Source organism: Manis javanica, chromosome 7 (genome assembly GCF_040802235.1).
Source record: "Manis javanica isolate MJ-LG chromosome 7, MJ_LKY, whole genome shotgun sequence".
Lineage (NCBI taxonomy): Eukaryota > Metazoa > Chordata > Mammalia > Pholidota > Manidae > Manis > Manis javanica.
This window is the reverse complement of record NC_133162.1, coordinates 95,493,571-95,510,460: the sequence shown is the minus strand read 5'-3', so window position 1 is coordinate 95,510,460 and position 16,890 is coordinate 95,493,571. Positions and strand designations below refer to the sequence as shown.

Sequence of the window (16,890 nt, the reverse complement as noted above, 5' to 3'; positions counted from 1 at the left end):
AAATAGTATGAGATGGCAGGAAGTGTGAAGAGAGGATCTGGGCACTGAGGGGTGGAGAAAGACAAACCAGGTGCAGAAGATGAACTCCACCTAGCTCTTCTATTTACAGTAGATTTTTACATAACCGTCAGTAGGCAAGAATGGCTTTTATTTTTCGTCTATAGATTGGTGCCTCCTTTTCTTTTCTAATCAAGGTGGTCACCAGCTGTCAAATGGCTGCAGGATGTTGGAGCTTGTCAGACTCTTTCTAATAATACCATCTATTTATAGAATACTGCCAGCTAATGGGGCAAACCTCTAATGCTGGCTGATATTCTAGAAAATTGGTCTTCTGTCCTTGCCACACCCTCCCCTGTTCCTGCCTGAATTCTGAGCCCCCATCTCCTGGGGCCAAAGCACCTCTGTGGGGCCCACTTCCAATCTTACCTCTGCTTTCTCTGGGATTTGGCAGGAGTACCCCCTGGCTTGGTCTTCAGCTCTTTGGCTTCCCTACGTCTGCAATCTCCCCAAATCTCCTGTTATCTGAAGACAGATTACCCTTTTAGCCTCTGGCCCTGTGGACCCCACTCTGCTTGGACTCCTGGAACCACCTCCTAATCTCCATTCTCACATCTGGCCCTTACAGCACATTCTATGGACAACAGCCAGCATGGTCTTCTTAAAACCTAAATCAAGGCATGTTATCAACCTGGCTTGAACCTCCTCCGTACCTTCTCATCACTCTTGGAATGAATTCCAGTCTCTCTATTACGACCTAGAAGCCCTACATAATCTGGCTGAGTCTCCTTCTCCAGCCTTGTGGGGCCTCACTTTCCCCTGCTCGTGGCCCACTGCCTGTTCTCGAGAGTACCATGCTTTGTTCTGTCTTAGGAGTGTGCATGTGTTTGTGCCTCAACCTGAAATTCTCTCCTTCCCCTCACTTCCAACTTTTTCCACGATTTGATTCCTTTTCATCCTTCAGGTCCTAGATTAAATGTCACCTCCTAAGAGAGAGGTTTTCTGACCACCCAATCTCAAATAATTTGTAATGACACTATTTGTAATTATCAAGTTGCTTGTTCAGTGGTTTCCAATCTGTTCTCTTATCTGAGTTGTTCACCCCTATGTCCCCAGCTTGGCATACTTTAGAGGCTTCTATCAGTCAGAGCAGGCTAAGCTACGTGGCGGTAACAAACAACTTCCACAGTTGGTAACAAACAACACACAGTTAAGTGCCTTTGAACCACAAAGGTTTGTTTCTCAGTCATGCTGTATGTCCATCACAGATTGGCAGTGGGAGCTGCGTTTCAGTCCAGGCTGATGGAGCAGCCATATTCCAAACATTGCCAATAGCTGTACTGTAAAGTAAAGATGAGGGCTCTGGGGGGTTTTGCATTGGCAAATAAATTCTTCAGCCCCAAAATGATTTATGTGTCACTTTCACTCACAAGTCATTGGTTAGGGCTAGTCACATAGCCTCACCCAACCACAGGTTGCTAGGAAGTTCAATCCTATCCAGGGACCAGGAAAAAGAAGTAGAAATACTTGTCAAACAGCACTAAAGAGTCACATAATAATACTCAGTAAATACTTTTAAAGGAGGGTATGTTTACAGTGTTCTTTCTACAACTGCAGTGGGTTAGAAGAACCTTTCAGGGTCCTACTGGGGATTTTGTATTCCTGCTGCTCAAGCCTCTGGCTCTGCCAGGAGTCAGAGTTTCCTCAGGAGTAGTTCAGCAGACAAGCGTATCCCCTGAAATATGACAAGAGTAATCCCAGAGCAGCTTGGGCTGGTGGTCTCCCAGTACTCTTCCCTTGCTGGGACATGTTTCTGGGCTGGTGTGCTCTGTGACAGCCCCTCCAAAAGGATCCTGCCATTACCCTCTGAATCTACCATGCTCAACTAAGGCCTGGCATGTCCAGGAGCTAACAGGCGATCCTCCTGGTGGAATCCCAGTGGAGTCCCTCAGAGTACTAGGGCTGAAGTGGGAAGGGAGGTGGTTGGGGGAAGGAGGCAGAGAATGAGTATAGCGTTTCTCAAAAAGCCCAATGTGTCCTGCATGACATTCCTTTGCTAATACAAAGGAATGGCAGTTACACAGCCTGGGAAAGGTTAGAAAACCTCCTATGATTGCTGTGGGTCCTGGGTATGTGGGGAGAGGAAAATCCTGGTCTGTCCATGCCCGATCCTACTCCCAGAATTATTCATTTCATTTGGGCAGGCTGCTAAACTTGCATTTGAAAAAATGCATCACCATAGCAGAGCCATTCCACCAGGCTGCACACAGCATTGGTTGCACTGTGGTGGTGTCACATTCTCAGATAACACAGTCTTGGGAGGAAACACTGTCCCTAGGTTGGTTAGAGCACACTTGAGTGTACATCTTGGACTCTGGTGGCAATCACAACTAAAGTTTACTTTTGCTGAGCACTCACCAAGTCCCTAGCACTGTACTGAGAGGTTCATATGTAATTTCACTTAAACTTAACACCGGTGGTTTGGAGATAATACTACTATTGGGCAGCTGGCGAAACTGAGGCCCACAGAAGTTAAGTAACTTCCTAAATAAGTAACTGCTAGTTATATGGTATAGCCCTCTTTTGAACCTGTGTTTCTTTTTTATTCTAAACCTGTGCACTTAATTGTTACTTTATAGGAAAAGGTTTGGACGTTATTCCCATTCTATATTTATAAATACTAGAGCTTCCTTTCAGAGAAGCCTCCTACCCTTTTTCTTTTACAGTATCTAGCAGAGTTTCTGTCATATAATAAGCATGTAATAAATAGAAGTCTTTATATAATGTGTATGAGAAGGGTAAAAACAGAATGTTTAAGAGAGTACACTAATAGAGAAGATATTCTTCTGGTTACATGTTTTTGTTACGCCTGTTACTTAAGACTAAGGTAAAGTTTCGGTGTTTTTTGATAATAGCTGTTGGAGGGTCTGATCTGTTAGTTGCATATACATAGCAATCTAATCAAGGCACAAAGCCTCTCACATTGTACACATGTATCATAACGTAAAATGATAAGTAATGGAAGAATTAATTACACGGTGCTCGCTGCTGTGGATATCAAATTGGAAAAGATAGTTTCCATCCCTAGAGAATACAGAGGTGGACATTTGAACAATTGAGGTACAGTGTGAAACAACAAAGTTTGTGTAGGGACCACAAATCTTGCAAAGGCGGGAGTGGTAGTGGCTTTGGGGGAGGATTCAATTCTAGGAGGGAGTGGTTAGTTAGGAAAAATCAACCCGGGGTGAAGCCCTATTTAGATAGAAAATTACAAGTTCCTGGGCTTTGGAGGACGATGACGGGCAGGTTGTGGGAGAAAAACCTGTTGGTCTTAAGCTTGCCCACTACACTTCCTGCCTCAAGGTTATGGCTGAGTTAGAATTTTGGCCTTTGTATGTGATCTGGTTCAAGTTATTCCTAGGCACTGAACAAGTAACTATATTACTTCTAATAGTCAAACAAGTCGTGGCGGCAGGCGGGGAGGTCCCGTCTCAGAAGCACTTGGCCAGCCTCTGGAGAGCCGCCTGCACCCTTCACACCCGCGCGCCTAATCGCATTTTTCCTTGGTTTGTCTACGTTAGACCTGTCCTTCCCTTTTGCTCTCCACTACTTTGGCCTCGCCCTGAGCTAATCCACGATGGGAGGGCCTGCAACCGGTCCGCCCACCCACGCCCGGACTCCTCTGACCAGCTCCAGCCTTCACTGCCGCAGAAGTCACGTGCGGCGTGTCCGGCCTCCCAAAGGAGGAAACGGAGATGGGTGGGGCAGGCGTGTGGAGCCCGCCCCTTTAGCCTGAGGCTGCTTCTCATTGGTGAAACCTCCCAGCGAAGCTTGGAAGCTCCGCTTTGAATTGGGTAATATGCTCTCGATGAGCGTGGCCTCTAGGGGGAAGGCGGGGGCAGAAGGGAGGGCGCGCTCTCGAGAGGCTGGGTTGCCTAGGCGACGCCGGGGGCGCGCTAGGGGGGGTAGGGAAGCGAGCCAGGGCCGCTCAATGACAAATCGGCGGGGGAAGGCTGGGGTCCGGCCCCCGTAGGAGGCGAAGGAGAGGGCGGGGAGGCCTTGAGAGCTGCGGGTGGGGTGCGGACAGCCGAGGCGGCGGGGGAAGGTCCCAGGTAAGAGTACCGGCGTTTGGCAGGACCCCTCCGGGCAGGGTGGGGCTCGCGCTGGGAAGTGGGGTGCGCCGCCCTGCGTCGGGTGCCCTCCTGCCCCCCGCGCTCTCCGCGTTGGGCTGTGGCCGGCCGCCGGAGGTGTTAAGCCCCAAGCCGGGGGCGGGCCACGCGGGATTAGTGGCCCCTCTCGGCCCCGCTGGGTTTTGTGGAGAAAGCCTCCGGGCCCCACAGACAGGCTTGGGGCTTAGGAAATGGGGGCGGCGCCCCAGCCTCTCCCTTTTTGCTTCTCTTCCCCTTTCCCACAAATGACCTCTGCTTCCACTTCCTTCCCTTTCAGGCCTCTAGCCCGAGGAGAGTCCACTTCCTCAGTCCCTTAGTTGACGCTGTGGGCAGGGTAAGAGCTGGTTAAGGGTTGCAAAAACTTAGTACCTGAAGAACTTGGACTGAACCGATGCCATGCTCCAAAAGTTATTTGGTCTGATTGTTTTTGGTCCTGTGTTGCAAATGAGAGTGAAGTTGCTTCTTTGCCCCGCCCCGCCTTAATTCTTTTCTAGTAGGGGCTGGCACTGAATGTGACTTCTGATAGGAAGCACCGTGGACTTGAACTGTTTGCCTGCACCAGACTTCAACATCTCTCTTCTTGCCCTCTCATACGTATATGAGGTTGTCCGCGGGCTGGTTGGGAACTAGTGGCAGAGATCGCTGCGCCCAGACTGCTTGCTTGTTTGAGCAGTGTCCTTTCTGAGCCAGTTTTCAGGTGAATACTGGAAGCATTGGCACTTTCAGGTGAGTCTTCTGAGAAGTTCTTGTGTCTGGTGGACTGACTTAGAACTGCCAACGGAAGAGACTTGGCTGGTTGTTAATTTGAGTTATCTGTCACTTGATTTCAGCCCTTGTAGAACAGTGAATTTTCTGCTTTGTCCCAGTTTCCTAACCTCATTTCTTTTTATGAAGTTTTGGGGTTGTATAGTGGGCACAGATTATGAAAGGGGATGGCTTATCTTTTTTATGTGTCAATGACTCATGTTCTAAATAGAGCAACAAGGCTCTTGGATGTCAAAGCTGGAAACAGGTTGAGGCAATATTCGTTAAGCCAGGAGCAACAGAATTAGAATATCGAAGTTCTGAGAATGGCGTAACCAGGAAAGGTATCATTGACTATGGGGAAGAACAGGAGGGTAGGGTGTGAAGACCGAAGTTTGATGCTGGTCCTGAAACTTGATGGGTGTGATGTTGAGCAGGCTTTTCAACTGTCTGTGTTGCAGAGGCCACAGCTGTGACAAGGTGGTGGCAGTTATCCTCCTTCTTAGGATTAAAGGAACTAAGGAATGTTTGAGGTGTTCTTTGTGGTGGTGGGGATAAGGGCTGGGATACACATCCCTGGTGTGTGGTTTTAGTTGTCAGCTCTTCTTCTGACCCCATCTGGGTCCTCACTCCCTTTTCTGTTCATGTATTCCCCAATTAAAAACTGTGGATACTCTTCTCTGAGATCTCAGCAGGATTTCCCTATGCCCAAAGAGTAGAACCTTTCCCAGGATTTTGTGTGGAAAAGTAGGGGTATAAGTTATTAGCTATCTTTTGGCAATATGAGAGCTAAACATATAAAGATTGGAAAAAAAGAATTAGAGCCTTAAATGGGATCTCAGTGGGTCTTGGTAGACTGTGGAAGAAGTGGAAAAGTTCTAAATTCTTGCCTTAATTCTTCAAGGTTCTTGCCTTGGCTGAAGATGGCTTGAGACTCGGTGGGAAGCTTTAAACCAGAGAGTTGACATAATCCGTTGTACCACATCACCCAGTCCCACAGTACCTTTTTACATTCAGTTACAAAATTCTTACCCCATTCATTGAATTTATGAAAGTTAGAAACCTCAGTGGAGACCTTTTCTGAAAGCTAAATATGGAGATAAAAAAACAACCTAGAACTACAGTGTTGGAAGAGATCTTGGTGAACTCCTCTAACGTTTCCAGTGTAACTTGTCTCAGGATGATATGCAAGAGCTCCACTTTTCATTGACTCTAATTATTTCTATACAGCCTCTGCTGTTAGATATGCAAGACACTTGTTTTTTTTTTTTTTAAGTGAATGCATATTGAGAAGTCTAAATCAAAGAGAACTGAGTACCAGAGAACCCTAATCATGTCGAGGAGTGTGGGTAAGGAGGAGGAGGGAAAATACTTATTGACCATCAGCTGTTGCTTGGCACAGACCACTGATCTAACCAATACCTGATAAATACCTGGCTTGGAGATTTGACCATGAGCTTTAACTCCTTTAGCTCCTCAGTTGTCTTGGTTACCTAGGAATACGAATACAGGTTTGTATGTGTACATAATTTTAGATGTTCCAAAAAGAAGACAGGCCAGTAGGCAAGAGAGTGTTTGAGCTTTTGGGTGGGTGAGAGTGGAAAGAAAGATGAAGAGAATGTGGAAGCTGAGTGTCAAAGAGGGAGGGTATTTGCGGTTACCACGGTAACTGCAAAACACCCACCAGGGATCAGTTTCAAGGTTATGTTACTCTAAAAAAAAGTGCTAATAGTTTTCCTGAGTGTTCTCTCTTACCATTGTAGATTAATCTTTTGGGAGTTTTTCCTTTTTAAAAAGTTGAAATCTAATTGTCAAAAAAGGCGCAATTAACTGAAACTTGCTTTTGTCAGTGCTTTGTGGGCAACTTGCGTTGAGTATATTTTAGGACCATTAGATTGGGAAATGACATAGGAAATATTCAGTTAGGCCTGACCCAAATTAAGTATTCCAGACTATGTAATTTTACATAGTGTATAGCATGAGTTAAAGGAAATACAGCAATTTGGTCCTGTGTGGCTGGCTCCCTGTAAAGTTTGTCTGTCTTTTGAATAAATTTTTTACTGCTGTGTGGTAAGTTACCCCAAACTTAGAAGCTTTAAAAAACAGACATTTATTCTCTCACACATTTCTGAAACTCCAGACTCTGAGAGCTGGTTGGCAGGGTTCTTAGGGCTCAGATATCTCCTGAGGTTGTAGTTATCTGACAACTTAACTGGGGTTGGAGAATGCTGGTTTCAAAGTACCTCAGGAGTGTCGGTGTGATCTGAATTTGGGTCCTATATGTGGAGGGCAAGGACAGACCAAAGGAAGGGAAGGCTGTTCTAGATTGGTGGGTGGCAGGTTTCATAAGCAAGGGAACTTACATAGGAGGCTGGTCTTGGGTGGCCTCAAGATGAGTAGATCTCCATACTTCCTGCAGAATCTTTATATGGAGGCCTTAACTGGGTTCAGTCACAGATATGTCCAGATGGTCTCAATACCACATCAGTATCTCAAGGCTGTGTCATTGGGGTAGCTTCTGGGAGTGGGGGAGACACACAGAGTGACAGTCCAAGGACAAGGGAGAGGTGTGCGGAGTCTCTGGTTGCTGGGGTCCAGCTCGTGGGTTACCTGGTGGTCATGCCTCTCCATGACCTCCCCCAGCAGAGAATCTGCTTCCAAGAAGGCTCACTCACATGGCTTTTGACTGGAAGCTTCAGTTCCTCACCATGTAGGCCTCTCCACTGGACTCCTAACAACATGGCAGCTAACTTGCTATTTAGGTCAAGTGATAAGAAAGAGAAAGAGAGAGAGGGAAAGAGGGAGGGAAGGGAATAGCAGGGAGAGAAGAGGACAGTCAAAATGGAAATTGAATCTTGATATCTAATTTTGGAAGTGACATACCTTCACTTCTACTGGCACATAGACCAAACCTAGTACAATGTGTAGTGTGGGTGGGGCCACACAAGGGGAGCTGAGGACCATTGGCATTCTTGGAGGCTAGCTACCACAGTCTCTTTTTGTCTAGACCAGACATTATTGAGGAAATCTTTGTTCCATATGCTTGCAAAAGTAGTACTTTAGGAAATTAAAATGCATCTGGAGTTTTTACCATTCAAGAAACTTTTAATATTGTACTAAAAATTTTATGTTCTTTCTAATGGTTCTTCCTTGTCAGATGCTAGAATTAATTAGTCAAATATGCAGTACCTTTGGAAATTAGAGATTTAAGTCTTACTGGTCCCTAAACCAAATGGAGCAGCTGAGGTTTTTTTAAAACCCTGAAACAAATTGGTAAAAAATTATTGCCAAAATGATATCTTTGATGAACAGCTTAAAGTTAGTCATTAATTATCTGTGTATTTAAAAAATAACTCACTGGCAAAGTGGCCAAAAAATCTTTTAGAACCTAAACCCTATGCTTGTCCCCCAGTGTTTTTAAATCTTTGGGCAAAAGTTATTTGCCTAGCAGGTTTTCATTTCTCTTTTGAAACCCTAGTACATTTTAATTATGCACCTAGATAGAAGGGCTTTATTTTTTTAGCTTCTAGATGAAATCTTTCTGAAGTGTCTATAGGTGGAGAGAAGTGTTTGGGAATCCTAAGCCTGAAGCCTGATTAAATGACCTCTAAGTTTCCTTCATCTCTAAAAATTCTATGATTCTATTATTTTTATGTAACAAACATCTTTTGAATCAAGCATATTTCTAACAAGAGTTTCATAAATCATGTTAAATTATAACTTCAGAAAATGAGGTCTTCTGGGAATTGCTTTTGTTCATCCCAGATCTGTGGAAGGTGTTTTGAGTCACCATTCGGCAGACTGGAAAAGTCAGCACAATTTCTTACTTCCTTTCTTCCTGTTTTTGGCTCTTTTCCCATTTGCTGCCCTAATTTATGAGCTAGTATCATTCTTTTCTTTTATCCTGCCTTCCCTTCATCCCCCTCCTTCCTTCCACTCCTTTCCACCAGTGAAACAGGAAAGGACTGGTGGACAGTCATTTATTCTGGATTAGCCGATCCTATTATTAGGAATGGATTTTAGCCAGTGTGATACCTCTAGTCATCCTTGCATATTAAGCTTTTCTTAACCTCAAATTGTATCTGTTTATTCAGTAAGTTCTGCAACCTTTTAACTCATAGAAGGGTTCTACACCTAATTCCAGAGTGTGTATGTGTGTGTGTGTGTGTGTGTGTGTGTGTGTGTGTTTCCCCCACATCACCAAACAATTCTCTGATACCAGAAAGGTGTCCTACAATAATTCTGCTCAGTTCTGACACTATCTACCTGGGGACAGCATTAGATGCCACAAGTTAAACGCTTAGTCCCATAAGATGATCCCCACTTCAGATGCCAGTCACAAGCCCAAGTTGCCCCTTGTGCTTCTGACCAACGAGCTACAGATTGGAGGTTCCCATGACCCCCTCCTTGCATTGCAGACTCCAGTCGCAAGTCCACTTTGTTACCTGTACTTCTGACAAACTGGCTGTAAATCATAGGTTCTCACAACACCCTGCTTGGGTTTGATTAATTTGCTAGAGGAGCTCACAAAACTCAGGAAACACATTTGCTTGCTGATAATAAATGAGTAGTCTAGTGAGCAAAGATATAAAGATATAAGGATATTAAGGATATAAGGGTATAAAAGCTATAAAGGATATGAATCAACAGCCAGATGAAGAGATACATAAGGCGAGGTCCTGAACAGAGGAGTTTTCTATCCTCATGGAGTTTGAGGTCCTGCCTTGTGGCACGTGGAAGTATTCTGGTTCCCCAACCGGGGACCTCTCTGAACCACTTCTTTTGGGTTTTTATGGAGGTTTCATTACACAGGCATGATTGATTAAATCATTGGCCATTGGTGACTGATTCAACCTCAAGGCCCCTCTCCACTCCCCAGAAATCAGGGGGTGGTACTGAAAGTTCTGACCCTCTAGGTTGATTCCCCTGGCAGCCAGCCCCCATCCTCAGGTGCTTTCTAAAAGTCACTTCATTAGTATAAACCCAGTAGTGGTGGAAAGGGACTTGTTATGAATAGAAAACACCCATTTCACCTTTATGGCTCCGAAGCTTCAGAAACTGAGGGCAAGAGACTAAATACTATAACTAAAGATGCTCTGATTACTTTTGTTACTCAGGAAATTCCAAGAGTTTAGGGAATTGTGAACCAGAAATTGTGGATGAAGACCAAATCCCAGTGTTGCAACCTCCTAAATAGTTGTAAAACCTAACCCCTTTCCCCATGTCCCTGTCATCCCTTCAGGCCACCATCACCTCTGGCCTGGCCAGCTACATTGCTCACATCTGCTTTTGGCCCCTCTGTATTTCCACACTATGGCTGGAATGATCTTATCAACATGCAAGTAAAATTATGTCACTCATTTGCATGAGACACTTCAGTGGCTTTCTAGTGCTCTCAGTAGAAAATCTAAAATCCCTAAACAACTGTACCTTCTGGTGTTAAGTGATCTGGTCCTTACTTTCCTGTCTAGTTTCATCTTATAGTAGACCCTGCATCTTTCTTTCTGCTCCAGGTAGCCACAAGAGTCTTTTTTCGGTTTCTTAGTGTACCTTGCTTCAGGTCTTCCTAAAAGCAGTATGATGAGAGAGTGGAGCATGTGAAAGGGGTCCCAGGTAAGAAAGCACTTGGCATGTTCATGGAACTGAAAGAAGGCAGAGCTGGTTAGGGATAGGGTGGTGTAGGGTCTTGTAGGCCATGGTGAATAGGGCTTTTGGATTTTGTTCATGGTGAGCCATTAAAGAACTGTAAGCATGATCTCATTTGGATTTTTTAGAAAATTCACAGTAGGGGCTGTGTGGAGGCTAGGGGAGGGGCTAAAGTGGCAATGAGAAGTTGGGAAGTTGGGAAGTCAGTGGTTGTCCGGTGGTGGGGACTGCTGTGTGGCAGAGGGATATGAATTTGCAGATCAGGAGAGTGATCCAGGCAGCCTCTTAAAAGCTTGGGAGCTGCGTAGAAAGCTGCTGGCATGGATGAGCTCTCTGAGGGAGACAGTGGCGAGGTGAGAACGGTGTGAGACTGAGCTATGAAGGGTGCTGACCCTTAGAAGCCAGGTAAAGGAGGAAGACCTGGCAGAGGACACTGAGAAGGAGTGCCAGAGAAACAGCCAGCCCTGGGGGAGAAGACTGGGAGGAACAGTATATGGAGGAAGATTGCAACATGGAGTTTATTGGTGACCTTGACAAGACCAATTTCCATAAAGTCATGCTGGGAGAGGAAGCCAGATTAGAATGGATTTGCAAAGGTGAAGTAGTGAGGTAAGGAGGCCCAGGCCCTGCTACTCACAGCGGATCATGTGGGGGTAGGTGGGCAGTACAGCTTCACCACACAAGTACTGAGTCAGAATATGCATATTATAAAAATTCTCAGGTAATTTTTATCTATGTTAAAGTTGGAGAAGCAACTTTACAGATAATGAGGGCTGTAGAGAAATTGTGTCATTAGCTGGAGGACTGAAGGCGTGTGTGTGTTGAGGATGAAGATTAAATAGAATATGTTTGTTTGCTATTGGGGACGATCCTGTAGAGAGAAGTAAGGACTGATTAACAATGCTGGGAAAGGAGAATAATGACAGTGACATTGTTGGATGTTGGGGTGGGGGTAGCATGGAGACCAAAGCCTCTGTGGAGCTCATGGCCTTTGTCCAGAGAGGAGCATGCCCTCCATATAGCAGGAGAAGGAGGAGATGGGCACAGATGTTGGTAGTTTTGTAGGTCAGGTGGAGGAGCAGTGAGGGAGTTTGTGCTGGATGGCTTCTTTTTGGGAGGAACAAGGCAAGGTCCTAAAATGTCCATTGGTAACAGTGATGGCGAGTGACATTGTTTTTTGGGTGATAGGAAAGGAGGGTCTGAAGGACCCCTGTTGATGTCACTGCTCCTACTCATTTCCATATTAAACTGCTTTCAAAGGCTCTCCAAGCCCTTAGTACCTGTTTTCCCTGTGCTCCTCCCCTGCTGCCCTGTGCGATGGCAGGGCAATACTGAGGCCCAGTGGGGTGAGTGAGTGGCTGACCGAGGTCCAGAGCTAGGTCTCTTTTTTCCAGGGTGCTGCTCTGGACTGTGTGAGAGTGAAGTCTCCCTCACTTATCTCTTCCTTCTTTAAGGCCTGGCAGATGACCCTGCCTTAGAATAGGTGTGGCTCCTAGGCCAATTTCTTTCTCAAGACTTTCTAGAATATCCTAGTAATACTCAAAAAGCAGTAAGCACTTACTCAGAGCCAAGTATTATGATAGGTGTTTTCTCATTCAATCTTCCTAGTAACCCTAAGGAGGCAGATATCCTATGTATTTTATGTATCAGACTGAGGCTGAAGAAAGCGACTTAATCATGATCAATAGCTTTCTAATGGCAGACTGCAGACTTCAAGTTGAGTGTTTTTTCTCCTGTTCCATACTGTAGTTGGCATATAACTACTTAAAAAAGTTGTGAAATATATAAAGCATAAAATTTTCTATTTTAATGATTTTTAAGTGTACAGTTCATTGACGTTAAGTACATTCACGTTGTTGTGCAACCATCACCACTATTCATCTCTAAAACATTTTTTATCATCATTCTGAAATTGTACCCATTAAACACTAATTCTCAGTCTTCCCCTCCCTCCAGCCCCTGGCAACCACAATTCTGCTTTTCATCTCTGTGAATTTGACTATTCCAGGTACCTTGTATAAGTAGAATCATACAGTATTTGTCTTTTTGTGTCTGGTTTATTTCACTTAGCACAATGTCCTCAAGGTCCATCCATGTTGTAGCAGGGGTCAGAAGTTCCTTCCTTCTTACTGCTAAATAATATTCCATTGTATGTACGTACCACATTTTGTTTTCTGTTCATCCATTGGTGGACACTTGGGTTGATTCCACCTTTTGACATCTGTGAATAACGCTGTGAACATAGGTGTACAAATCTGTTCAAGTCTCTGCTTTCAGTTCCTTTGGGTATATAGTAACTGCTTTTGTTGTGCATTTCCTCCCAGGTCTTTGTTTCAGAACTTGGGCTCTTGATGTCTATGCATTTCTCTCTCTCTTTAATGAGCTTCCTGATCTGTAGTTCTGTGTCATTGACATAGATCCCAGTATTCACACCATGTTTGAAGGTCTTCTCCACTCCAGTCTACTAATGGAGCAGTACAGTGTCATGACTCAGTGTAGACTCTGAAGTCAGCTGTTGGGGTTCTAAGTCTTAGCCCTGCCATCCACTAGTTAAGTGACCTTGCAAATTATACAAGCTGTGTTTGAGTGCATGTGATATACTAGTAGCTGCTGTAGAAATGGAAATAGTAGTACCTCACAAAACAGGATTTCATTTGGGTGAGTGATTCAGAACAGGGACACACATATATGCTAGTTCTAAATTTGACCTGTAGCTCTAGAGAGATTAAGTAGCTCTAATTGTCTCAGAGGTTGCCTTTGCAGGTAGAAGGAACTGGAGTCTGTATAAATTGACAGCCCTCTCTACAGCCACTGAAATTCCCAGGTTCCACTGGGGGTGATGGTATGGTGGGAGAAGACTTTTCAGAAATAAGTATACGTTTTTAAAAAATCAGAGCTTGCAAATTATCTCCCAGCAAACCTTGTTGCTTTGTAGTTCAGGAAAGTCATCATATAAGTGAACTGACTTTTCAAAGTTTACCAGTGACCACTTGTCCTCTGAAGCCTCTGAACCTGGATGGATAACTCAGTTTTTATCCACCAAGTATTGAGCATCTCCTAAGTACCAGGCACACTGGGCCTGCAAAGATAAGCAGGCAGCTCTTCTGTGGTGGGAGAGACAGACTTCATCTAGGAGAAGATGACTGGTTCAGCCTACTGCAGCAGGAGGTGGTGATGACAGGCAGGGAGGCTTACTGAGACTGAGAGGGTCAGCCATGCTGGGGGAGATGGGGCAGGTGGCAGAGGAGACACTTAGGCTGAGTTTTGAATTACACGTGATCCTTCATCACAAGGAAGGGCAGTCCTGGCAGAAGGAATAAGGTGCAGAGATATACAAACTAGAAGCAGGTGCTTACAGTGAGCAACCTCAGAGCTTGCTGGTTTTAGTTAATTTATGTTTTCTGCAGTTTTTTCTTCTTTCGGGAGAACAGATAAAGAGATATTTATTTGGGAACAGAAATACCTAAGACAACTTTTCTTAGGCACACAGGAGCACTAATTTAAGTTGTTTTGCAGATCTATTTCAGAAAAAACAGAAAAAAATTAGAAAGGAACTTAGATCATTTAATTCAACTTCCTGATTTTTATAGACGTGGAAACTGTATGAGATGTCATATATGTATGAAAATATAAAAATATTCAAAAAAAAAATTCTATTCCCTAGTGCTAATGACAGCAACAACTGCACAAGGGAAGGGGAAATGGAATTTCCTTGTTTAAGTTACTGCGTGTAGGAAAGCCTAAGTATACGGAAAGAAAGCCAGGAACTGTGATGGCTTAAGTTTTTCTAGCGGGGACCATTACTACTGGAATGCCCCATTTAATGGAAAAGCGATAAGAAAACACAAATTTCCCAAAAGAGAAGTCAAGACCAAGTGTCTTAATTTAATAGAAAGATTTAACAGAGCTTCAGCAGCAGCCCTGGTGAGTTTGTAACTGTTGGGAGATTGTTAGCTGACCGATACCGATTCTTCGCTAGTGACCAGCAGTGTCCAGAGGTGAGGTGCTTGCTCAGGGCCACTTCTGTGTTATTCTTGAGCTTAGCTCTTCAAGTTCAGTTCTGCTGTCTGTTCTGAGGGCCTGTGCCCCTTTCTGAGGGTGCAAAGTCATAAAGAGATGGTCAGTCAGAAAAATCACTGCCAGTTGAATAACAATCACATGATCAGAAATCTGTGGGTGAAATGATAAAATTCTTATAAACAATAGGTTGCTCTAATTCTTAAAGACTGTCTTTGGTATAACTCAGGATTTTGCATATTGTATCGGAAAACTGTAGCACTGAGGCTACAGTTTTCTGTTTACTCTGAAACTTGTTTAATAAGGAAGCTTACTTAATGTGGTAATCTCTGTTTTAAGGGCCTGTGTCATGACTAATAAGGGCAACTACATAATAAATACAAATAAATACTTAATAATCTTAATCTTAAGAGATTACAATTCTTCAGTGACAAATTTAAATTTACCCAATTGTCAAAGTTTTCTCTTGCAATAAGGAAATAGTGGCTTAAGCTTTTAAGGCTTTTGACCACAAGTAATGAGAATAAGATATAGATGAGTCCATATGTTAAATTTACACTGCATACTGGATGTTATGATGACCAGAATTTGGGTAAAATTCATGTTACTTAGGTTGCAGCACAATTTTTATATGATAATATAGGGAAATATTCCTAAGTACAAGGATACAGGAGGGAAAAAGGCAGGCTTGGGTCAGCCCACATGGAGCTTTTAATTGTAGTGGAAGAAATAAGCAAAAAGCAAGTGAGCAGAACAAGAAAGGAACTGCAGGTTGTGATCAGTGCAGTGCAGGAAGCAGAGGGGCCGAAGTGGAGGAGGATGCGGGGGACCTACTTGATGGCAGAAGCTGCTTTGAAGAAGTGACGTTTTCAGTTGAAACCTGCTGGAGAAGGAATTAGTGTGTGATGGTTGACTGTGAAGAGGCTTGGGTTAGGAGGGGCAATGGTAGGGGGAGTAGTAGGCCGTGAGGTTGGAAAGGTGGACACCAGGGATGGGAAGAGAAAAATTGGGTTCTGGTGATGTTATTTGAGTCCACAGAGCAAGCTTTATTCCTGCACAGACAGTTATGTGAGTCCATATATCATTGTTCTGCTTAAACTACTTTCAATAGGGATTTGCTTCATGGTGGACAAGATTCCTAACCATACAAGAGAGCAAGTATTTGAATTTCCTGGAAGCACTGTCAGCTGGAGTTGTTATGTGTCGAGTTCATGCTTTATTCATTAAGAATGAAGTGTTTTTGTATCATTATATTGTTTGCCCTGGCCCTGCCTGGGTCTGATTCCTGGCCTTGAATTGGGTGTATGCTTTCAATGCCATATGTGCAGTCAGTTGGGACTTTCTTGGAGGGAAGTGATAGAAATGTAAGGTAAACAAGCTCACACCACAAAAGGGATTTATTGGGGGTATACCAGTGTATGTCATTGACTGGAAGGAGATATGCTGAACCATTCTGAGGAGGGGATGAGGATGCGAGGATGCAGCCAGGACTCAGAAGCAGCTGGGACCAGCACCCTGAATGCTGCCGAGACTGTGCAGGGTTTCTGCCCATGTGCTGGCACTCTCTTTTTTGCGGTAGATTAATTTTACTGCTTGGCAGAAAACATAGCTGCCAAATGGTAGAGATGAGTGGCCTGCAGATATGCTTTGCTCACAGTACTTTTAAATAACTTAGTTATTAACATTTAAAAAGGGAGATTTCACATAAAAATCCAAATTTCTGGCATCTCTTACATAATCAGAAGTCTGACATTCCTAAATCCCAGAAATCAGCTGTTGCTGAGAAGCTGCCATTCCTTTAGAAGGAGCCATGCGCTGTCTAAAGGGCCACGGTGATCCTGCTATGCACTTCCTTCTGTCTGGGGGCTCCATCTTCCAGCTGTGCCATTGTGAACCCAGCTCATGCAGCTGCCCACACCCTCGTGTGGGTCCATCACCCTCCTTGGGATCAGTCAGTTTCTCCCAGGAGATGGGTCTGTGTGCTAACCTGGCATATCTAGTCTCCCTCACCCCTGTTCCTTTCTCTGTAATAACCATGAGGATGGTGGAGGGGAGCAGCTTCTGAAAAAGGGATGCTAGGCAAACAGTACCTTAAATTATGTATTTGGAAAAAGTTGTGTTAGTGAAATCTTCTTAAAACCCACTTTTACCAGATGTACTTTTACTAAAAGACCCTGTTATTGTTCTTAATATGTTATTACTTTAAATAGTCCTTTTTTTTTATTTTGGAGGAGATCTGGGAGGACTTCAGAGAAACTTTAGTGATTTATGGCAAGAAACAGAATAGTAGGTGGAAGTATGAACCTGTTCTTATATA

At 44.1% G+C, this 16,890-nt stretch overlaps 1 protein-coding gene across 2 annotated transcripts in view; it reads left to right on the top strand.

The window, feature by feature from the left end:
* The first annotated feature begins 3,952 nt into the window (after window positions 1-3,952).
* Window positions 3,953-16,890, top strand: part of RALB (RAS like proto-oncogene B) — a 45,899-nt gene continuing 32,961 nt past the window's right edge. The window contains exon 1 of one of the 2 annotated variants that reach the window (XM_017665244.3): window positions 3,953-4,109. The gene's annotated coding sequence lies outside the window, so the exon portion shown is untranslated. Of the gene's footprint in view, window positions 4,110-4,472; window positions 4,893-16,890 lie in introns of those variants that run through there. The other variant, XM_037001074.2, reaches the window with a different exon arrangement.